Source organism: Etheostoma cragini, chromosome 22 (assembly GCF_013103735.1).
Source record: "Etheostoma cragini isolate CJK2018 chromosome 22, CSU_Ecrag_1.0, whole genome shotgun sequence".
Lineage (NCBI taxonomy): Eukaryota > Metazoa > Chordata > Actinopteri > Perciformes > Percidae > Etheostoma > Etheostoma cragini.
The window spans coordinates 9428160-9452991 of NC_048428.1; the positions used below are offsets into that span (position 1 = coordinate 9428160).

At 39.9% G+C, this 24832-nt stretch overlaps 1 protein-coding gene across 4 annotated transcripts in view; it reads left to right on the top strand.

The window, feature by feature from the left end:
- Positions 1 to 4914: 4914 nt before the first annotated feature.
- ctnnd2a (catenin (cadherin-associated protein), delta 2a) overlaps positions 4915 to 24832 on the top strand; it is a 261359-nt gene continuing 241441 nt past the window's right edge. For 3 of the 4 annotated variants that reach the window (XM_034862040.1, XM_034862041.1, XM_034862042.1), the window contains exon 1: positions 4916 to 5352. The gene's annotated coding sequence lies outside the window, so the exon portion shown is untranslated. Of the gene's footprint in view, positions 5353 to 24832 lie in introns of all 4 variants that reach the window. The other variant, XM_034862043.1, reaches the window with a different exon arrangement.

A 24832-nucleotide genomic window follows, 5' to 3' on the forward strand; every position in this document is an offset into this window, starting at 1 on the left:
CCCCCCCCCCCCCCCCCTTAATGTTGATCCCAAAGTTACGCCCTTGCGTTGTCCATACACTCACATCATGTGTCTACAAACATTTGGCCATGTAGAGTAGTGTACTGTACATCGCTTACCCTGACAGTTTACTTTAAAAGTATCCTCTGGGCTTTTCCTTGCATTTTGGTGTTTCACGCTCATTAAATATAGCGTATGTGATGCTCTGGCAGCAAACCTTGGCAGAAGCCGATATATATCCCCCTTAAGAAAACTCCTGCCTAATTAGCCGGCTCGTATGTCCTCCTGTGTTTACCTGCTCTCTGCACTGCGCTCTAATGATGCTGCTTTCTGATGCTGTTGCTCCTGCTTCCTCGCTGCTTCGGCTTCACTTCCCCGCTGTGCTGCCTGCATTTATATTCACTCCCTCCACCTATCAAACATCCACCTGTGGGTTCTATTCTGATCTCGCTCTCTCTCTCATCTGCTACTTAATATGTTTTCATATGGAGATATAGGATACTTATCCTCTATGCCATGAACACATTGCATTTTCCTTTTCTCTTTCAACTCTTTATGAGTCTCTTTCAAGGTAATCATTTCCTGTCTTGTTTCAGCGGTATAAAACTATTTCTCTGTACCAAACAGTCCACTTATCTTTTATCATATTTGTATCCAAATAAAATGCAGCCTGTTATACAGTGACTCGTCTATTTTCACAAACTTGTAGTTAAAAGTAGTGTAGCATCAGATGCAAGTTACATCTCGTGTCTGGATGTGTTTAAGGGGAGATATTACAGGCAAAATCATAATTTTTGGTTTTTGGTCTATTTGGCTTTCATAGCATGTCTTCTTTCAGTATTTTAGGAAAAAAGAAACATCCAAAATACACATTAAGATGTTTAATTTACCTCACTTTGTCTTTTTGCGCCTGTAAATTTCTCCTGAATTTACCAAAAGTTAGCAAGTATCTTTAAAGGCCTTTTCCTGTTTTTTTTCAGACGGAGCCAGAAATCTCCACGTCGTCAGCAGCACACATTACTCAACCTTACTGTTTCATATCTATATTCTAAAGGTTTTTGCAGAGGGGTCTGTTCAGGTATCATTCATAGCCTACTTTCTCTAACATTGTATTCCTACAAATGTGGCAAAAAGTAATATTTCTATGGCTGTTGACACCATATTCTGATTTATGGAGTGATTAAAAATAAAAAATAAAAAATTCCTTCAGTAAAGACCTTTGAACCTAATATGTCAACAGAATGGAACAAGAATTTGGAATCAGACTTTATCCAATGTTCTGATTTTTATTCTGGAAATGTATGCAAAGGAGTGCATATTTAACAAGAAAAGGCCTCATTTGCATATTTACACATCCTATTATAGAATAGGATATACAGTATTGCCATATAATACAAGGAATTTACCTTGGTGGATGGTGTATACACAAACATATTAAACATATTAATAGGAAAATAAACAATAAACACAAAAACTCATATGTATAATTCAACATTAAGAAAACTGGCCGTATGGTTTAGTGAAGGATGGGCAACAATGTTAAGGGATGTGAAAAAAGGTCTATGACATCTTAAAACCCCTAACTTGACATGGACAATGACAAGGGATTGTTATTGAAAATGCACAATCATAAGTACTTATTTTGATTGAAAAAACATGTAGAAAATTGCAGATGCTGTTGAATTTGGATAGTTTTCATCAACTGATTTTGATAAGTTGTATCTTAGGTTAGCAGCACCATCTAGTTGTTAGTCATAAGTCATGCATGTGCACCAACACCTGCTTACATGTGCAGAGAGCGGAAGAAAGAAACAGAAGAAACATATAGGTATGAAATGTTTGTATTTTTATTATAAGAAATGACTCAATATGACCTCACTTGCTTATTTATTTTCTCTCTTTTAATGGAGCTTAGAAGAAATCAGTTCCCAGTCTTTACAGGCTGCTAAACCACAGGCAGAGATAGTGCAAAGGAATAGACTCAATTTATTGGGAATATAGGAGAGATTTTAGTATCTATCTTTCAAATTCCCTTTTGGCTGTAACACTATTACAATATGGGATGATGGAATAATCAAGTGAAATATGTCTGGTTTTTGGTATATGTGCAGGACGAAAACAACAAACAAACTATTCCATTATGCAAGGGAAAAAAGAAAAAGAAGAGAAATGGTTCAAACAGTAAAAGCAGACAAGAAAAAGCTAAAAGACAGCTGAATGGTGATAATCAACATGCTTCTCCAGCAGTGTCGGCAGTACTCTGGCTGTAGAGAATGGACTGGATAGCACCGAAACAAAAACAAAGTTATAAGCTAGGGCTGCTGGTACTGACATCAGTAAAGTGAATCGTATGAGTAAATATTGTTGATTTTTCTTTTTTTAAAACCTCTATTTATCCAGGGAGTTTTCACTGAGAGCAATCCGCTGTTTTCATTCAGGAAGACACACTGTTGATTCTTGAAAGCTGCCCAGTGCAACCACACGTTATCTGCTGTTCACTGAACATGATCAAAACATCCTAGAGCTGTGTGTGCGTGTGTGTGTGTGTGTGCGTGTGTGTGTGTGTGTGTGTGTGTGTGCTTGTACGTGCTTGTGCTGTGGCTCAGTGGTAGAGCGGTTGCCTGCCAATCGAAAGGTTGTAAGGTCCCATATCGAAGTGTCCTTGGGCTAGGCACTGAACCCCGAGTTGCCCATCGGAGTGTGAATGTTTATCTGATGAGCAGATGGCACCTTGTATGGTACACAGTGTATGAAAGTGTGTGAATGGTGAATGGTTCCTGTACAATGTAAGAGTGCTTTGAGTAGTTGTTAAGACTAGAAAAGCGATATTACGACACAATCCATTTACATTTACTCAGCTAACTATAGCAACTTTCTCAAATGGAAAAATGTATTATTTACTGTTCTAGTGACATTTGAGTTTATGTATGTGGTTGCTTTTCATCTGCCTGTGCTACTGGCTATCACTGGCTATGGCTATCATTCCAAACAGCTCCCATGAAACTGCTATAGGTTCAATCAGCGTACCTTTGCTATTAAATGTAAGAAAAAAACATGATATGTGGCAAGCATTTGCCAAACCAGAAATAAAAACATGTTCACACCTGAATTGGAAATCACAGAATATGGTGTCAGTTCTTGCAACAGGGCGAAACAACCTCCGTTAGCTCACCCATCTGATGAACTCATGTAACTCACACTTGTTGTTGACACATGCTATGGTGCCAGTACTGTACTTTATTGTGTGTAAAAGTTAGTTATGATGGTTATATTTATTTTGGATTCTCCTCTATCCAGGTCCGGTCTGTACAAATACAGTTGTGCTCATAGGTTTACATTGGCACATTGGCATCGGCATTTTCAATAAAATCATCTATCAATGCAAATCAAACCAGCTATTAGACTAACTGAAATACAACCATGCTGATCTCTAGGTATGGTGAAGGGTATGTGATGATAGGGGGTTATTTTAATTCCAAAGGCCAAGGGAACTTTATCAGGATGTATAGTATCCTGGATCCATGAAATAACTGGCTTTTAAAAATAAAAATCTGTCTGCTTCTATGGGAATTTAACATAGGGGTGTGTGTAGTTATGCCCCCTGTATTTTAAAGAAGAACATATATTTATTTATGATACAGTATTCATTCACAAAATAATTGGTGTCCTTAAAGATTGGATTTTTCGTAATATTTTTAATTAAGGCATTAAGATCAATCTCCAAAAGATGATTTTTTGTATTCCTCTCTTTAAATCAACTTTAGCATGGGTATGAGCACAACGGTATTTACACTTAATACCCAGTTTCTGTCTGTTTACGCAGCATCCAGCAGCTCATTATTATGATTTTTTTTTCCTCTGCAGCATTTCTTTTATCCACTATGATAACATATTATCCAACAAAACAAACTCATTTGGGTGGTAAACATATAATTTCTGCTGCTGAGCAATTTATGAAAAGGAAAACATTGAAGAAATAAAAAGAAGATAAACACCAATGTATTCCTAGATATTATCATTTGGTAAAGTTTTCTGGTACATGATCCTCCAAACCAGGCGCTCCAACTGGATCGACACATTTACTTGTGTTTTCTAAAATAAACTGATCATATTGCATAAATCAAAACCACACTAGTTTTTAGTTATCGATATAAATGTTAGAATCGCAACAAGCATTTCAGAACAAAGGGAAGTCACTTAATGCCATAAAATGAATCAGCATCAACATGCCATTTCATGTTTAGATTTGAGGAGAAAGTTTAATATGAGAGAAAACATTTGACCGAAGAAAAAAAAAAAGACAAGATCATCTTGGACAGTCAGGTTAAAAAAACATGGGCGTCAACATGGGTGTGGTTGGTGTAACCTATGAGGTTATGTAACCTATGGGGTCTCAACTCCTATTTATTTAAGATCAAACATCACATCCTAGGAGGTAAACCAAATTGAATTTTAAGATTATAACACCGGTTTTGGTCTAAAGTTAGTTTGGGGTTTGACATGTGGTCATGGTTACAGCCTCAGTGCCTTTGTGTTGGTGTTAGGGTTAGGGTTGTTACAAATGACAACAAAAGTTTGTTGTCAGGATTACCTTCTAACGACACTTAAATCACATGAACACAGCACTTGCTTGGCTGTAGAATTTGGAAATATATCAGTCACAGCAGGACAGAATGGAGGATTCAGGACCAGGCCTTAAGTGGTCACTGTGGAGCCACACCGACGCTCCCAAATGGTCAGTTAAAAAAAAGCAAAGAAATCCCAACGTGTTAATGCACATCTGACACACATTCAGTGTATGAGCCAACTCTTTCTAGCACACACCGCCTGGAGATGGCGCTCCATATCCTTTTATGATGGCGATGCTTCGCGTGCGCGTGCACGCGAGATTGAGGGCGAGAGCTAGACAGAGAGCTGCTGTCTGCCTCCTCTCCGGTGGTGTTTCCTCCCCGTCGCTGCAGTGCCTTGCTGCTCTCCCCTCTCTCTCTCTCTCTCTCTCTCTCTCTCTCTCTCTCTCTCTCTCTCTCTCTCTCTCTCTCTCTCTCTCTCTCTCTCTCTCTTTCTTTCTTTCTCGCTTTCGTACCCAGCGCCTCGCCTCTTCCTCCTCCGACTCCTCCACACCCTTCTCCTCCTCCCTGCGGATGCCTCAGCCTCGCACCCCCGGCCCAGGATCCCGGCAAATGGTCGCTCCATCCCCCTGCAACTCTGGACGCAGGACGCAGCGAAAAGGCGCACCGCTCCGTTGTGATCTGATCTGAGCAAACTGCGGATTGACTTGACAGAGAGGCGGATCAGGAGCAGAAGGGAAACGACGGGAAGCCGGACGCTGACAGTGGCCAGGATCTCATTTCGGTAAGTCATCGCGTTATTTTCCTTGCTGTGGACATGATCGGACAGACAGGGACAATGTGACAGGTCTTCAACCGCCTTTGTTTTTTAGTCTGTTATCATTCCACAGAGTCGGATGTAGTTTTTGTACATTTGAACAACACTTCTTGATCACACAGGGTGCATGCTGATTCAACAATAATGCCCTTGCTTTTGATAGCACTCTTGCTGCGAAGCTCCTCTCAGAAACAAGCTTCGGCCGCGTGCTCAAATCAGTGCTCAGGTCACCTAACACACAACAGATATTCTGCTCCAGCTAACTGATGACCCAAATTCACTATTGGCTGTGCGTAAAAGTGCTCAAAAGGTGCGAAAGCCCCTTGTAAACATGTATGGCTGCTCTTCCACGCCAGATGATGATTATTTAGTTTTGACAACTCCATTTACAACCACAAGTTGAGTTGTTATATCCTTAAAGAAATCTGAACAAGATGTTATGGTATAGTATGTTTTATGATTTATTACTGGGCCAAACATGTACCTCAGGTGCAAAATATTGCTTTTAAATCTCTTGCTGATTCCCATTAAGTTTTATGGAATTGCATTGTGTATCTGCTGGAGCATTGAGATTGGATACAGTGATCAAAGTATTCCAAGACTCCACACCTTTCCCACAGCCGTATTTGTGCTTTGATCAATAGACTTTTGTAGGAGGGGGATTGTGCGCTGGCAGTTTGTCAAGGGCATACAATATATCCAGTGGATGATGTGGAGGAGGAGAAGGAGGAGAGGGGCCAGGGCTGGGGCTGCCGCTGTTATGCATGCTGTGGGTACATGTTCAGCCTAATGCATGTCAGCACTTGGGCAGGTGCATGATGGACAGCAGAGGCGCAGAGAGGGAATGGGTATTAGTGTATGCTAAGGTCTTCATCACGTCAAATCCTCCGTCTTCAGGTCTGTGTTGCTTCGAAAGTATAAAACTTTGGCTTGAGATGTGCAGGTTAGGCAGATTCTTTAGCCATGTAACAAGCAGAATACTGTCCCCTCTACTTCCCCTCACCTGACCTTTGGTGCAGGAATCCCCCCCTCCATGTCCTTGTCCTCTGCAGACGACCACTGCTCAGTCTGTTTCCTCCAGCATGTTATCCACTTTTCCAGTACTTTAGGTAATGCCAGAACAACACTCTCCGTGCCCATGAGCCCCTCATCTTCAAGAACTTCAATAGATTACTTTTTTATTACTGTTGGATAAGCAGCAATACAAAAGGCCTATCACTGTGGGAACTGTCTCAACACACACACACACACACACACACACACACACGCCCCAACCCCTCTCTAAATTTCCTAAAGATTAGCTCCTTTTATGTCCAGTGAAGGTCTCCAGTGGGCATGAAAAGCCTCGTCCTTCATCGCGGACACAGATTAAGCTAATTCACACAGCAGCGCAGGCCTAATGCCTAATCACTGTGCTGCGCTGGCAGAACAGAACGGTCTTTATGCTGTGGTGGCCAAGAGAGGGTGAGAAAGACGGAGAGGGAGAGCAAAGAGGAGGGGAAAGCTAGCCGCCGGTGCCTATTGATCGGACGGAGGGGCCACTGGCAGGCGTCCACAGGATGGAGTGCTGACGACAGTCCAAAGAGCTGCTGGGATGAGCTGGTAGTGCTGATGAAGGAAGGGAAGACTTTGAATTATCCCCGCTCTAGCAGGGCAGGGTCAGGGAGGTTTTGAAAATACTGTTATTGTTATGAATTTAATGTTCATTGGAGAGTGAAAATGGGGTGTGGCTTGGTGCATTGATAGTCTGTCAGATCAAAAAGCATCCTGTGACTGTCAATCCTTGTCATTCATGTATATCCTACCATGCTGTACCCAAGGCAAATTCTTGAAATGTGACATGTGCAAAGATTGAGATCAAGAGAGGGTGGAATTCTTCTTTCAAATGTCTGCTTTGATGTTTGGGTGTTTGGCCAATTGGGTGTTGAAAGGAAAGGCATCAAAATCATCTTTCCTGGCTGTAAAGCAGCTTAGTTCAGTCGGCATGGTAATGTATGAGGTTAATTACAAACTGGGGTATGTTGACATTGAGAATAGTCAATTTATCATGTCAGCAATGACATTAGATCTGATTTCATTTTATCGTCACACTTCATTTGGCTGTAATCTTTCAGTAGGATTGGACTATTTCCATCCCTTTTTACTTTCCCTCGTTCCAGGAATTTTCATAATTCATGTGATATGTAAGACAGCGTAGAGAGCAGGGAGACTACACCATCTGGAGCACCTGTCAATGAGCGAGTCAGTGAATTTCTACCAGGTCCAGGGGTTCTGTTCTACACAGAAACCTGACCTTTGACCTTACTTCAAAGTAGACAAAGCCAAAAAGTTAGTCTTTATTATTTCATACAGACAAAAGATATATAGTACCCCGACATCACTGCTAGAATACTATTAGTATAGAATACCAATACGTTAGTGATGGACTGATATCACCCTGGGCTATTATAGGTCAGTTTTTGGGCAGGTTGCAGATTAGCTATTAGTTAGATAGTATTGGCGCTTCATTTGCCCGATAACCGATTAATTAAAAAGTGAGCCACTATGGCTCCGCTACAGCTCTGTGTCTGTCCCTCTGCCTCTTTAACGGTGTATTATGTAGAAAGTTTCTGGTTTATTAAATACTTGCTTAAAGCCTTTAAACAAAGTTTTGTGTTGGAGTTTGTAGTCTCGCTTTTCCAGACCGTCCTCCAACGCGGCGCCGAGGAGGAGGGTCTGGCTCGTCCAATCAACATTCCTGGATGGGAGAAAAACAAGCTCTGGTTTGTTGGCATTTCTTTAAACCAATCACAAAACGTCGTTGGCGGACACATGGAGCAACGGCGCCACTGCAAAATAGCCTTGTGAAGGAACTTGTTTTGGTGGAACGTGTACGTTCAAAAGTTGTTTTAGACGTGCAACAGAAGACTCAGATTGGATAGATAGTCTAGGTAGCTGTCTGGATTCCCCGTGCAGAGATCTGAGGAGCAGTTAACCCTAGTCCTCAGAAATCCACCGCTGTGTAAAACGCCAACACAAAGGCAGCCCATGACAATGGATGTCCGGCCTAAATGAGTGAAATCTGCAATGGAGCAATCCCAGAAGTGGAAGGTTGAGGATATAGACTAGGGCTGGGCAATATATCAATGTTGTATCAATTTCGCAATGTGAGACTAGATATTGTCTTAGATTTTGGATATATTATAATATCGTAATGTGGTTAGTGTTTTCTTTACTTGGATTTACAGGTTGTATTACAGTAAAGTGATGTCATTTTCTGAAGTTACCAGACTGTTCTAGCTGTTCTATTATTTACTTTTACCCACTTAGTCATTAAATCATTTCTGGAGAATATTTATCAAAAATCTCATTGTACAAATAACATTTTGTGAAAGCACATATAGTCAACCATACAGTATCGTCGCAATCAACTTTAAGACTTTTTGGTCAAGAATATTGTGACATTGGATTTTGTCTATATTGCCCAGCCCTAAAATGGATTATAGAGTTTGGAACATTTTCCCAGTATACTGTATTGCTTTCATTTGGACTGCGGCTCAGGTGGTAGAGCCGTCATCCACCAATTCAAAGGTCGGTGGTTTGATCCCTGGCTCATGCAGTCTACATATCAAAGTGTCCTTGGCCAAGACACTGAACTCTGAATTTTTGTCTAATGAGCAGGTGGCACCTTGTATGGCAGCCTCGGCCACCTGTGCATGAATGTGTGTATGTGTGAGTGAATGTTGCCTGTAGTGTCTAAAGTGCTTTGAGTACTCATTAAGAATAGAGAAGCACTATATAAATGCAATTCATTTACACTTGTTTCTTTAAGAACCTACATATTAGATTAGATGACTGTTTCCTCCAGAGGAGCTATGAGGTCTGATGGCAAATATACCTCTTTGAGCTAAGAAACACATACTACTCATTTGTCAACATGAATTTGAAGAAAAGCTAATGGCTGTGTATTGTTAACTTTTATCTAATTATCTAGTCCAGATAGTAACTGCTATCAAATTAAACTCTCCATAAATGCTCAAAAATACCAATTTTCTTTTATGTAGACATAACTCTATGTAGCAGAGGTTGACCAATATTAGTTTTTCTTTGGCCGATGCCGATTTTTTAGAAATCGGGTTCAGACGATTTATTTTGGCCGATAATGTTCTTGTTTTTAAACCTCTATTTGAAAGATAAAATTCAAATAATTACTTAAGATACACAACATCTCTCAACAAAAACATTTATTGAACACTTCACCAATCTGCACTTGTATGCTTAAATTAAAAATATAGAATGTGAACAAATCTTGTGTAAATAATGTAAAAAAAAATCATTAAATAAACGAAACGAGTAAGAAGAAGAAAAACTTTGAGACAAAACTCTCTGCTCTCCATTGACATGTATTGCGTGAAGGTGCGTCCTAGTTATTTTCCTCTGCTAGAAAACAACAGAAAAATGCCTGAAGGCTGCTGTGTGGGGATGTTCACTACTTTTACAATGTAAATAACCCATAACTTAAGGTTTTATAAGCTGCTGACCTGAAAAAAATGAAGACAAAAATGGATACAGATGTGGTTGTCAGAGTCCCACAGTATTGCCATTCTTCTGATTCCTGGCGTCACCAGTTGTACCCCCCACCCCCCCCGGGCGTGGCTTCTGCGATGCGCTGTAGGTCTAGACTACTAGAACTACTTGACTAAAGGGAAATAAAAAAGCTCACAAAGAAATGAAGATAACTGTAGAACATAAAGCACCAAGAAGACACAATGCTTTGATTCAACACTTTGATGTCCTTCTGTACTGTTACGTGCTATCTGTCGTTTGTGTTTTCTTCCTTCTACTCACTAGAAGGCAATGTGAATGGGCCTCAGGCAACTGGCTGCCATTGGATCCATACTTGCCAATAATGATTGCATATTCATGGACACAGGGAAGGTGCTAATTGACAGCCTCAGTATGCTCATCAATCAGCTGACTTGATGCTTATGAGCTTGTTTAATGACATAAAGAAAACCCTGATGTGCCACTGCTAATGGACACTTTTACAATACCCCCGTTACTGTGGAATTGTTACAAGATTACATACATGTTATGCACCATTAAACCTGTAATATTACTCTTCTTTCCCTCAAGGGTGCTACAGTGTACCCTATGTGGCTATCTTATGGCGAAGTCCAGGTAATGTTTGGACATTATACTTTGGTGCTTGAGTGTGTCCATGTGACTCAGTCATGAAATAGTCTAATTATAACTGTTTAAATAATAACATACATCAGCAGCTTGCTCCATCAGGAGTGAATCCACCCATGCCAGTAATGCCGCACTGCGTTGGTAGATGAGTTTTTTTTATTTCTTTATTTCATATCCGGAGAAATACTGGACCAACAACATATTTTCAGTGTTGTTCAGTGCTGCTCCTTTGTATATTTAGTAGGGATGCGCAATAAACACATTAAAAAGGAATCGAAAGGCTGTGACAAATTGCATCAGACACTAAGAGATTTTTTGTTGAGTTAGTTGAAAGAGAGTATTAGTAGAAAGCTACACTTTAAAATGTAGCTTTAATTTTTTCTTTTTTTAGTGGTGCATCTTATGTTCAATTCAATATTCAATTTTTTTTAAACGTAAAGTTTTCTTTCCTGTATTTTCAAATTGAATAAGCAATTTGCTGTTTTTAAGCATAATAGTGAAGGCAGCAGAAAGGCAGAACTGAGTACACTAAAATAGCTGTTTATGTATCGCAAGTGATTACATTATCACAGTACTTAACGTTATCGCATATCGTATATTTTCCCGACGTGCAGTTCTAATATTTAGGCTCTTTCCAATGCACAACGTAATGACTCCCAGTCCTTGTGGTGTATTGATTAGGGTATCCCTGTGTTCAACCAGGCGTTCAAGTGTGTATCCTGATATAGAGAAAATATATAAATATATCCCAATATTCTCGACCCAATACCTCGATGTGGATATTGACGATATTGTATGGTTGACTATTGGTGCTTTAACAAAATGTCATTGTCAATTGAATTTCTATAGCGCATTTAAAAACAACAGTTGACCAAAGTGCTGAACAGGGTTGATGTCAAATGCATAAATAAAAAGTGTAAAAATTACTACAACCAAAGTGAATCAAAGGGAAACAAAACAACAACACTTTAAAACATCAAAAACCAGAACAGCTAGAACTGTCTGGTAAGTTGAGAAAATTACATCACTCTACTGCAGCTTGTAAAAACAGGTAAAGACAACACTAACCATACATGGGTATATGCACAATATATCCAAAATCTAAGACGATATCTAGTCTCATATCGCAATATCGATGCAACATTGATATATTGCCCAGCCCTTCTTCATGCCATTATCTAGAAAAGCAGGGTCAAGCTCAGGCAGCAGTTAGGGATTCAGCTTTCTGAAGTTTCCCTGAGCATTTAATCTTTCCAATCAGTAATCTATCCCACTCCTTCTTTTGCAAAATAAAGAAAAGAAAGAGAAGAATAAAAGCTGTCCAGCTTTAAAAGTGCTTTGGATTTATGGCTTGATTTCCACTGATGCATGTACAAAAAATATATGGCCTCATAGTACTGTAAGGTGGTAAAAGCAGTCACCAATTACTGCTGTGTATTGTATATGTATGTACAATACATGAGTCCATTGAGGCAGCAATGTAGCAAGAGAAAGACGGACATGGAGAGAGGGCTGTGTGGATGCCTGCTAGTGTGTGGATGCCGCCAATTCTCCTGGCATCTTCTAATGAGCTCACTGCAGATGGGACTTTCTCTGTCAGCCCACAGCCACTCCCCTCCACACACCTACTCCATTATCCTCCCTCTTCAGTCTTTAAGTGCAAAAGGGAAGACAAAGAAAAAAGAAATGCAAAGGAAATAAATGATATGAGAGGGGGTTAAGGATGCACGTGAGACAAGAGGGAATTCACAGGAAGAGGTAACGTGAACAGGATTGGGGGAGATGGGGTGTTAAGTGAAAGACAGAGAGGTGGAAAATGAAGAGCTGGTGACAAAGCTTGTTGGGGAGTGAGAAGAGGCTTTAGCAGTGAAGGTTGAGTGAGAGACCAGGAATAATCGAAAGCAAGAAGTGACAGATAGGTATGAATATATGGTTGCCTAGCTAGGACTTCTTGTGTGACTGCTTCTAGCACAATGTGTTTTTTTGCATACAGTTTGTTGACGTTCTCTTAATGGTGTTGTCTGAATTATTGCTTCACCACCTACCTGTTTATTCCTGTTGCATGATTATTGGATAACACATTGAATTTTGCTCTTTTTTCTGCCTGAACTTGTGCTCCAATTCTTTCAGGGAAATCTGTATGTGTGAGAAACTAATTAGACAGTGTCCAATATGCCTGATCGGTCTTATTTAAAATAAAAAAACAAAAAAATGTTATAGCTGAAAGAGAGAGAGAGAGAATTTGGCATAATGACGTGCTGTAGAAGGGAGGTATATTGTTGGCCTCATGTGCATTCTCTTTGTAGAGTAACATAGTATTATCCTTCTGGCTGGTCAAGTGGGAAATAACATGTTTGATGGGATACGAACACCTGCGCCTGGATGTGTTTTTGAGCGTGGGCAAGTGTGTGTGTGTGTGTGTGTGTGTGTGTTTATTTCTTGCCTGTTCTTTTAACACGCACATCATTGCTTTTCACACACAGTGTCATTGATGTGAAGCACCTGAAATCAGGTCCAGCTCATATCATCCAATAGCCCTTTTCACACCTGCAGCTCTTGCGTATGTGTGCCTTCTACAGGCACGGGTAATATACACTAGCTGGACTCGAGTGTTTACTGGATTGACACTTAAAAAAAATTAAAAAAAATAAAGTTTGAACATATTTGAACTAACAAATAAAATAACTAAGCCTTATCTTAAACTACTTTGTAATTGATAGCAATGACGTGGTTGCAGTGCCTTTGCTAACTCACTTGAGTGGCGAGTTAAAAATGACTGTAAGGTGGTTGCAACAGCAACATTAGCCTAGTTTACAGGACGTCCAATCGTTCAGATGGACAGTGCATTTTCAAAATGGGTGGTGATGGCGCAGTGGTCTTGATACGTACCTTTGGTGTGGGAGATCTGGGTTCAATTCCCACTGTGATACATCAACCAACGTGTCCTGGAGCAAGACACTTAATTGTACTCGCTTTGGATAAAAGCGCAATGTATCAAGATGTTTTCCTATTTCTAATGACTGCTAGCTATTAAACGATACTTGCAATAAAAACCTTTTAGAAATGCCATTTCAAGGGTATTATCTCCATAGCCCAGTCATTTGCAGTTTCAGAATTTTAGGAGAGAATAGAATCTGTAATGAGTTTTTTAACCCTAATGGTCCTTGGGTCAAATAGACCCGTTTTCAGTTAATTCTCTTTTTCTCACAAAATATGGGCCGTCGAAATAAGCGCTAAAAATATCAACATTAAAAATATCGAAAAACTTTGGAAAAAACATAAAAAACACCCAAAACATTGAAAAAGTGACAAAACTGTGGGGAAAAAACTGACCAATTTTTTTTTTTCCATGGTTGACGAGAAGACACCACAAGGGTTAAGATTCTGTAAAACATGCAATAAAATATCTCTTTGGTTGAAATGCAGCCATTTGCTGAATCTAAAGGCTAGTGAAAAAAACAGATATGGCAAAGTGGGACTCCAAAACTCACTCATGCAATGTACCATGACGTTTGTGAAACAGACCTCCATTAATCTTGACATAAGTGGGTTCATGTCTAAAATATAACTTGTACTTTGCATGTGCCTGTTGCTTTGCAAAAGACTTTTATTATTTAACTTTCTTTTAACTTTTATCATTTACAAGATCTTGGATTATCCTTGATCCCCCAACACACACACACGCACACGCACACGCACACACACACACACGCACACACACACACACACACACACACACACACACACACACACACACACACACACACACACACACACACACACACACACACACAGTGGTGTTTCATCTTAAAAGCTTGAGGCCCGATGCCTGCGGTTGGATCAGCAGACAGCGAATCAGCAGCACACACTGATCCTTATCAGCTGTGTATTGCTGTGGCTACTTCCACCTGTCAATCAATTGCTCTCTCACATCTGTAGAAAAAGGATTTTATGGAAATGATGGAAAAGACAGAGACAGACGGATAAGAATCAGACCAATACGGCCCGTTAATGGATCCAGCCACCTTATGTTATTGCCTTGCTGTTTGTGGTCCTTGTGTTTGTGTGGATATGTGTCTATCTCGATCTATGGTAAAAGAAAGAAGGTATGGTGATAGAAAAAGAGGGACACCAGAGAACAGAAGCAGTGAAAAGAAGAGGGCAACCTGAAAGTAAGACAAGACAGAAGGTGAGAGGTACTGCAAATGGCAGCGCGACATGACATGCTGACTCACAGCAGCCACCTGTAGGACAGAGACCATAGGACGATTTGTACGTGAGCATTTAGCAGTGAGTTTCCTGCACGTCTGAAAGAGGAACAGCAGCTGAAATGTTTTGACTACGGGGCGTTTTATTAGGTTGTTTATTGATGTGTGTTGACACTAGAGAGCTACATCTTCACCCGGGCCTCAGCTCCCGCTGTCCACATTATTCAATTTAATTTCACAGTCCCTGAGCTAAGAAAGACAGGTTTTCTGTCTAGCTACACATTGTGCATTTGCCGAGTAAAGCTCACGTCAGTGGAAGCTGTACGCTCTCTATCCTGATATTCAGCATTTTCATTTATGCCCAGTCCCTCCTGTCCTGAGGCTGCCATTGTTATAAAGCATGCCTGACAACAAAATGCTCTCTTAACAGGTTTCTTCTATTGGGTGTTTTTAGAGGAAAATGTAAGTGGAACTCCTGTGGACTCGTGTCCTGCAGAGTGCCACATAAACATGAAGTTATTCAGAAATGTAGAATGGTGTAGATGAAGGTGCATGTTTTGTTGTGAAGCTGGTGGTGGGCAATGAATTCTATACCACAGACATCATGAAGAAGAACGCGTCATGTTAAGATCTGTACATAAGCATGATGCAGATGCTGGAGATACTTGCAGTGAAACTCAACAAGCTGGATGATTAGGAAATAAAGTTTTTTTTATACTTTAATTTTCATACATTATGTGAGGATGGTCCATTAAGAAGGCACAAATCGCCCTGTTAAATTACTAATCATTAGCTCTATATATTTATTTTGTCCGTTCAGTTGAGTCATTTTCAACTTTAAGCTATTGTAATTGTTTTCCCAAATCTCTTGCTTTGCCCCCTCGTATTATAATTATATCTCTATGGGATGCTAAATATAACACAATGCTGTGTTTAACAGCCAAAATATAGCCATGTGTCTCAGTCTCAGGTCAGCATCAAACTGTGTGATGTCCAAATGGTTCATAGCTAGATTGCAAGGAGGACAAAGACAATTTATAAATTATTTAATTGAGGGAACACAATTACTACATTGAACATACTAATTAGTCATTTGAGGGTTGAATTACTACGTTAAAGGTTTGCAGTAGGGTTGCTTTAATGTTCAAACAGGAACGTATTATTCCTCTGCCAACCGTGCCGCTTGTTTTTGTGCATGTGTTAGGGTTACAAAGTAAGAAAATCCCAAAGTCCACTCCAAAGGGACTTCCCATCTCCAACAGTAAACATTGTTCCCAAACTGCTCCAAACAGCTCTGTTGTAGTCCAGCCTTTACTTCTGTTCGTCACATTGTAACACACAGTATAATGCCCGCCTAGCTGCTAGCGTTGCATGGCCTCATACTCTGCATCCTGATGGCTAGTAGTCCTTACCTAGCTACTATGCATGTGCGACTCCCAACAAAGATGGAACAAAAGTGAGATTTCTCAGTCTGTAGCTAAAACAGAGAGCTCAACACACAGGGTGAAAAGAGGAGCTGCAGCAATGTGCAGTACGACAACAATATGGTGATTTTGAAAATTAAACCATGTAAACCTTTTCTGGTAAAACTCTAAATACAATTATGAAATATAAAATGAGCATAATATGGGCACTTTAAGTGGATTGGAGACTCGCTGTTTGACATACTCTACTCTAGTCAAAAGTCACTCTGAAACCTTGTTCTTGCCATTGTTATCAAAATGGATCGTGTTTGTACAGTAGGGATGCACAGAAGTGACATTTTGTTAGCGAAGGGAATGCCTTATTTTTGGGGTTAAAATGCCTCATGAATAACATTTGTTGTTACTCCTTCATCATCTGTGATACATCCTGCATTGGTACTGTACAAATTCCAACTGTGGCATGGCTCTAGAACGGCAAGTGCACATTAATTTCACTCATCTGTCTTCTGTGGCTTGCATCTGCTATGTATAATTCATCAAGCAACTCCCTGTTGATATCGGCATATAAATGAACTTATATATAGTGCAGCTTGTGTATCTCTAACGGCATATGTACACAGTGGCACCACAGTTGTACATCAGAAATTCAGTCTCTTGCATTCAAGAAACTGATTGTTGTGGATGTGTCATGGTTTGAACCTTGACATAATAACAATTAAAAGAGAAAATGTATATATATATACTGTAAAAATGTATATATATACTGTATATATGTGTATATACTGTATATGTGTGTATATATGTGTGTGTGTATGTATATATGTATATATGTGTGTGTATGTATATATGTATATGTGTGTGTATACATGTATATATGTATGTATATATGTATGCATATACTGTATATACATGTGTGTATATATGTCTATATGTCTATATTTGTATATGTGTGTACATATGCATATATGTATATATGTGTATATCTATGTATATGTGTGTGTGTGTGTGTCTATATATATATATATATATATATATATATATAGAGTATATATATATATGATGTATATATATGTATGTGTATATGTATGTATATATACTGTATATATGTACTGTATGTATATATATGTATATGTGTGTATATATGTGTATATATGTGTATATACAGTATAGATGTATGTATAGATGTGTGTATATATGTTTGCATATACAGTATATGTTTGTATATTCAGTATATATGTTTGTATGTATATATATGTATATATGTGTGTGTATATGTATTTATATGTATACTATATACATGTGTGTATATATTATATCAAAATATAAAAAAGTAACCCACAGGCTTTTTATGAAATGGTGGCGAAGCTGAGCCACCCCTTACTGTTTTGCGTACCAATTACGGTTGAAATCTGCTGGGTCTGTTGAAGATTTGTGGAGTACTTTATCTCAGCAGCAGACACCAAAAACAGAAGCAGCCCTGGTCTGCCTGTGTCATTACTGTTCGATGCTAGAGACGTGATAGAAAGCACACTGACCAAGAGAAGAACATGGCTTCACATTCAGGAAGGGAGACTAAAAAAACGTAATGTCATGCGTAGGTTAATGACAAGTTCAAACGACATCTGGTCTTTAACTTTATTTCTTTTATAGTTACGGTTCATTTATTTTGGCTTATATAGTATGTGTTGCATCTGCATGTGTTAGTTTCCTCATTTTAAGGGTTAAGTTATTTTTGCCGAAGGTTTAAAACAAAACCAAACAAATGCATGCTCTTCCATTCTTTACAAAATGCCACAGTCATTTGCAAAGACAAGATACCCCTCGCTGTTGTTTAGGCCAATTAGTCTCGAAATCTGCTGGCTTTGGGCTTGTGCCAAAGATTTGGAGTGAAAGTCTTTATTTGTCACAGAGAGGCTTTTGAAAGGGATTGAGACAAAAGAGACTAACAGATTCCCAGAAATGCACAGGAATTACACAAATCCCTCACACACCATTTCTGTCACTCATCTCTCTTTTCTCCCCTAGCTTTCTCTCTGCGGGCTGCAGATAGACAAGACAACACATTCTAAAACCAAGAGACAAACAATTGATTATATACGCTAGAGTTGCAACAAAAATCCACTTTGCAGCCGGGGAATTGTACACACACTCGCAGACACATAGACTGCAGGAAAGAGCAAGCCATTGCCAGAAAACTGTGGAGGTGGGAGTGTGTGTGTGTGGGGGGGGGAGCTCCCTGCTGCACTGTTACCAGTTTGCTCTGGTGATGTTAATTCAGCTAATTTGACCTGCACTGCAGACATGGAATCATGTTGTTTTCTCAGTGTGTCTCTGCAAAGGATCATTGGGCCCAGAGACGTTTTTTACTGAAATGAACTATATGAGTCCCTCAATAGATGAAATAAAATGCTATTGATTTTACAGACAAGGCGAGAAAAGCTGTGGATTACATTTATTGCAATCAGGTTATCCTAGCTGCACCCGTATTCCTGGTAGATGGTCAGTATTAGAGTTTCCACATGTAAAAGGTCACACTTAAATGATTTTTTTACTGCATGGCATTTACAATTTATGAATCCCATTGTGTGCTGGGTCAGGAGTAGGTCGCATCTTTTCACTTGCGCTTTACTGTTGTGCCCGTTCAGAAGCTCAGAGGTCAGACTTAGCCACAGAACAGTGTCTCATGATCTAGGAGGCCACAGCAAAGGTTCAACTGAAACAAGTAGACGTCACAGTAAACCATCAAGTTGGGGAGTGGTCGTAACATACTGTACCTTCAAAGTCGGCGAAGTTGTCTACAACCTTAATGGCCATGCTTATTTTCAAACGGGTCCATTATACACTCACATCAAGTTATCTGAATGAGCTTTATTTGGCTTTGGTGAGAGTCATTTACAGCCATGTCTGACACACGTCAGCTAGCAATAGCCTAGGTAGGTCAGGGTTCTGCATAAAGGGAAAATACTAGTAATTGAAGTAGTGTAAATATGTTAATATTACTATCACCTTTTTACCTTACCTGTGTTTTGTCTCTCAGCCACATCTATAAGTCTTGGCATTGTAGACATTGGATGTGACTAAATACTGACCATACGAGCTAAATGTTGTATTTGCATAATACCATTTCATTTGTATTACCACCTCACCTTTGTAGTAATGGGCCTGTGACTCAGCATTGAGGAGTGTTTTATCAGCACGTTTGGCAGTGTTAGTTGAAAAATGTCCCCCACCATGATCGTCCAAAATGTTTCTAACTTGCAAAGTAGAATAACGTTTAAAAAAATTACATGATCCAAAAATCGCCCCTGGATCTTGAACTAATTTCTTACACTTGTAAGAATGTCTCTCAATTTTCTCTCACTTGGACCCCTTTGTGTTTGACTTTTTCTCACATCGTAAACCAACATTGTATTTCTAAGGAAAATCTGCCTGCTTTCCAAAATAAGAAATAAAGGCTATACTCAAATTGTTAGGGTGAAAAAATGGAACACTGATTTCATCCTTCTTTTTTTTTTTACTGATGCAAGACAAGTTTGTTGAAGTGTTGAATAATCTGGGATCACAAGGTCTAATGAAACCAAAGGCATAGCGAGGTGTCTGACTTTGATCTTTAGGAGATTCTTAGCCCGCAAGCATGACAAGCCTTAAACTGTTTTGACGGTGAGTAGGGAGCGGAAGTTCTTTTAGATCTCGTCAAGTGTTTCAAAGCGTTACATCATTTCCACGTCCTCCACCAGGAGAGTATTGCAACACACCCTTTTTTAAAAGGAGTCAATTCCTTTTCCCCCCGTATAGTATAATTTTGATGGGTCAGGGAAGTACATTTAGTGAACAAGAAACACACTCACACATAGAATGCAACCACCCACACACACACACACACACACACATACACACACACACACACACACACACACACACACTCAAACACACACTCAAACACACATGTCCATGTACAAACGAAACACACAAACTTTTTTCTGCTATGTATACTGCGTGGGATGTTCTGCAGTCATGCTGCGCAACAAATTGAATTTCTCCCTTTATGGTACATTCTGTAAGACAGCAGGAGGCCGGAGAGAGTACAGGGGTCTCCACCAGCCTCCCCAGTGGAGGCTCTCTGCCCTCAGCCTCATGCCCAGCTGTGGACAGTTTTCCACAGCCAACCAATGGGGGCTCAATGGAGATGGCTCCATGCTGTGTCTGGCTCATGCTGTATGGGTTCATATGACATAAACATGCATGCAACGCACCCACCCACCCACACACACACACACACACACACACACACACACACACACACACACACAGTAAATGTGTCTTTGTAATCAGTTGAGAACCCAACTGTCTTGTTTTATGTCTTGGTCACAAACCACACTGCGGGGTAAATCGACGGTCAGCAGGTTACCAGCAAGAGTCTAGGGTGCCATTGAGGTCCAGCTGGAGAGAAGCCATGGTACTGTAGTTATTAGATTGGTGGTTTGGTTGCTATGACAGCATAGACATCCCAGCTCACTGTGAGGATGAAGTGATAATATGCCAGTAGAGGGAACAGATTTGACTTGTGAGGTGTGCAGCAAGACCCTGTTTGATCAATAATAGACACACATCATAATATGATTGTAGGTGCTGCATGCAGTTGCTTTGCATTTAATTCTGACAATACAATATATATTTTTTTAAGATCCTTTCAAACTTATTTGAATCTATGTGCACCCAATCTAATTGCTGCGGCTTGGCTGCTATCTATGTCTCATATTCATTCATATTTATTTTTTTTTGGATGGATTATTTCATGAGACAAGTATAGAAATGCCCAGACAGGAAATATCTTATTACCTGTGGCATAGAGAGGGGGGAAGTGATATATCATTAAAGAAGGATCATTATGACATGTTGAAGGGCAAATTTGGTAATTTCTATAGTAGCTGAACATCATGCCTACTGTTGAGGTGATGCTATGAGCATGATTTCATTACCTCAAATCCCAGAGGCAAACATGTGGTCAAAGCAATATCAATAATCTCATGAAATGGCAGGGCGTGTAATGTTGGGGTGCAAATTCAATTATAGTGAGATGATATTTGTGTGGTATTTCTCTGTTGCCAAGCTGTGGACAGGTCAACAAGGCAGACAGAAAAAAGACCACATTTCTTTTCTTGCTGTAACTCTAGTAAGTGTATTCATTCTAAATTCACTTTAGTTTAAATACACATAATGAACAACCTCCAGCCAATCACAATCGATTCCTGGACCGAGGTAAGTACATAATTATCACATCAGATTTATCACTGCATATTTTAAATTTTTTTGATATTGATTATTCTTGCTGCCTTGGCGACCGTGAGATGTTTTTCTGTAGGGTCTAGTAGTAATTTAGTCAATGCATAACCGTGTGCTTGCGGGTGTGATGCAGTGTGTTTGTACATGCAACACTGGGAAGAAAGTGGTGTGGTTTTCTAAAGAGAAGACAGTTAGTTCCCAAAAGTCTCTTCTTCCTTTTAATCTTCTTCTCCCCTTGCTTTTTCTCCCTCTTCTTCTCCGTTCTTCTCTTTGTGGCGTTGACAAGAAAGAGCAAAAACAAGGATACATGATAGAAATGCAATGAAGCAATCTGGATCTCCTAATTTTTGACATTTTCCATCAACCAAACATCTTTCTGATGCTGGCCAACCACTCCCCACTCTCACAGTCTAACTGGTTAGTAGTTCAGGTGATGGACTGAATTACTGTTAGTGGTTAAAAAAAAAACTATTTGGAGTGATCTTAGGGTGATCTACTGTTGATAATCGTTTTGTATTATTGCAAATGTATAGCTGGAAAATGTGCTGCAGACTTTGATTTATCCGTCTTCATAAATACATTTTTCAGTTTGCTTTTTTATTTGTTAATTTTAGTTTTAGTGCCATTTTATAACTGTATAATGACAATGTGACCCATCCAGCATGTAACAACTCATGGATAAAAACCGCAGCCATTGCAACAACTAAATATGCAATGTATTTGTCTTGTAATCGTAATCAATACATGTAATTACGTTGACTATACTAATTGTTATTCTCTCATAGTTCTACCTCCCAGCTGATTTAGCTTTTACATTTTTGGTAACACATGCATTCCTGTTTTCCTTCCATGCCAGATTTGTTGTCTGTTTCCTTGGCAACCGTTGTTTACCAAATGCGACTAGACTCACCGGGCTTGTCATCTGCTGTATATCGAGGTTATCACATGGGGGTGGCGTGTTTTGTCGGTCTTTGTGTTAGTTTCCTGATGCTTCTCACAACATCACTTGAAGGGACTCAGTGTATTAGACTTAACCAAGCCTCAAATAACCTTGATAGCTTGGTTTTCTTATTTAAGCAAGAGATCCAGCTGTATAATAGCTTCTAGGCGAGGTATGTTGGGGGATCGAATAGATAACGATGCATTACTTTTTTATTTTTTCCAAATCAAGTGATCTTTCTGTCTCTCTCTGTCTATCTATCCCCCATACACACACTGATGGAGGGCACAGTCTCAAGCCAAGAGGTTAACAACTCACTGAGGTCCCATATGTCTCCTGCAGCAATAGCAGACACTAAGAGCCTGATCACACCTCAGAGGAACAGAGGGAAAGAAAGATAAAGAATATCCTGAATGCTTTTTAATGAGTCACAGTGGACTAGCAGGGAATTGACTTGACACAGCCTCTCCGAAAGTCACATTGCGAACAATACGCTCTGATCATTTCTTTATTCCGACACAATGCATTGGGTATATAATGAATTGAATTTTCCGTCCCGTCTTGTGTTTGTGTGTCTTTGTTTTCGTGGAAACTTTAAAAAGCGCGAGTCAGGATTCAGCCAGAGATATCTCCGAACCTCGCTCGCTTCATTCAGATCAGGCACTCTATGTCTGGCTTTCAATTTTCAGGCATATGCGTGTATCTGCGCATACACACGTACACACATGCTGTACGCACACACAGTTACATGGACCAGACAGATGCCCCAAGGCCTTTTGGCTTGTGAAAAGGGACAGAGAGCTCTATTGTTTTCGCTGTGATTCAGTTATTACACAGAGATTAACACAGTGGAACTCTTCTGTGACACCCAAGGGCTTTGGACCCAGAGAGAGCGAGCACTGGATGCCTTTATCTTTCTTTCTCTCTCTCTTCTCTCTCTCTCTCTCTCTCTCTCTCTTTCTCTCTCTTTCTTACTCTCTCAGTAGCCCTATCTCAGTGTATTTCACTGACAGACACACACATACTTGCACATGGTGTTATGCACTTATTCAGGCATTGCCAAACAGTCACTGTTATGGCTAACACACACACACACACACACACACACACACACACACGCACAAACCGCTCAAGCATTTGTATGGTGGAATGTGTTCAGTGGCTGATAAGGAGGAGAATAGGACAGCAGCATTAGAGCAGAAATGCCAACGCAGCAAAAGTTATTTTGTATACACTGAATGCATACTCATGTACACACACATTCACATGTCACACAAATGAAACCTTGTTATCATGTTACTGGTAATGACAGATGTAGCATGGCGGGTGCAGCAGCAAACAAAAAGATGCTATAGAGATACGAAACAAATGAGAACTTTGATGGCCATTGATTTGCATGACAAAACAATGAAAGACATCCATATACGCCGTTTCTCCATGCAGAAGATGATTGTCTTTGAAGAGAAGACGCAACAACAGCACATGAAAGAAATAAAGAGAGAGCAGAGGAAAAAAAGAACAAAGAAGACCAGCACATTGAGGGGTGAAAGAAGGGATAGGGAGAGTGAGAGCAAGAGAGGGAAAAGAGAGGTAGATTAGAGTGAGGATGATGTCATGCTGACATGACTGAGGCTGCACAGTCCCAGTGGGATCTTCCTTCCTCTGACAGATGTAGAGCATCTCAGCGGGATCAAACGCTACCCGTAGGAAGACTTTCAGCTCTCCGCAGCTGGAAAAGCATGACAATAACATCCGAGCATCCACATGTGCCTTTGCCTCCAAGTGTGTCTGCCCAAATGGGTGTCAACTGTTCACGTGCATCACACATCCGATTGTACCTGATTTAAATCCCCATCACGACATGTCTAACACTTTCTATTTGTAGTACGTCTTAGATTCACACGGTATATTTGAATTGACGATGTCTAAAGTTAAGGAACTAATACTGATACGACTAGCAGTGAAATACGTTTGGGTAAACTGACCAAAAACACTGCAATTGTGACTCAAAAACTCTTTAAGAGGTGAAAACAATCAATTTCCCAATACCCGTGCATGCATTTAAGCTTTCTGTTTCTTTTTGTATTCAGTTGAAATGGTCCTGGGATGTAGAGGGGTTATCCTTTTCGACAGTTTTTAAAATTATTGGATTGAGGAGTGATTGAGTGATTAGTCTCTGATCTTTACTTGCAGGTCGTGGTTATATATATCTTAAATGTCAATGCTAAAGAATAGCTTTTGCAACAATAATGATTGGTGTGCTTTTGTGTGTGTGTGTGTGTGTGTTTGGCTGTCCCCTCATGTAAATGATGCATTAAATGTCAAGACTGTAAGGGATAAGATGTGTGGATGTGTGTTGATAAAGCCAGGAGGTTCCCAACAGCTCTCGACCTCTCTTATCCAAATCTCCTGGGTATACA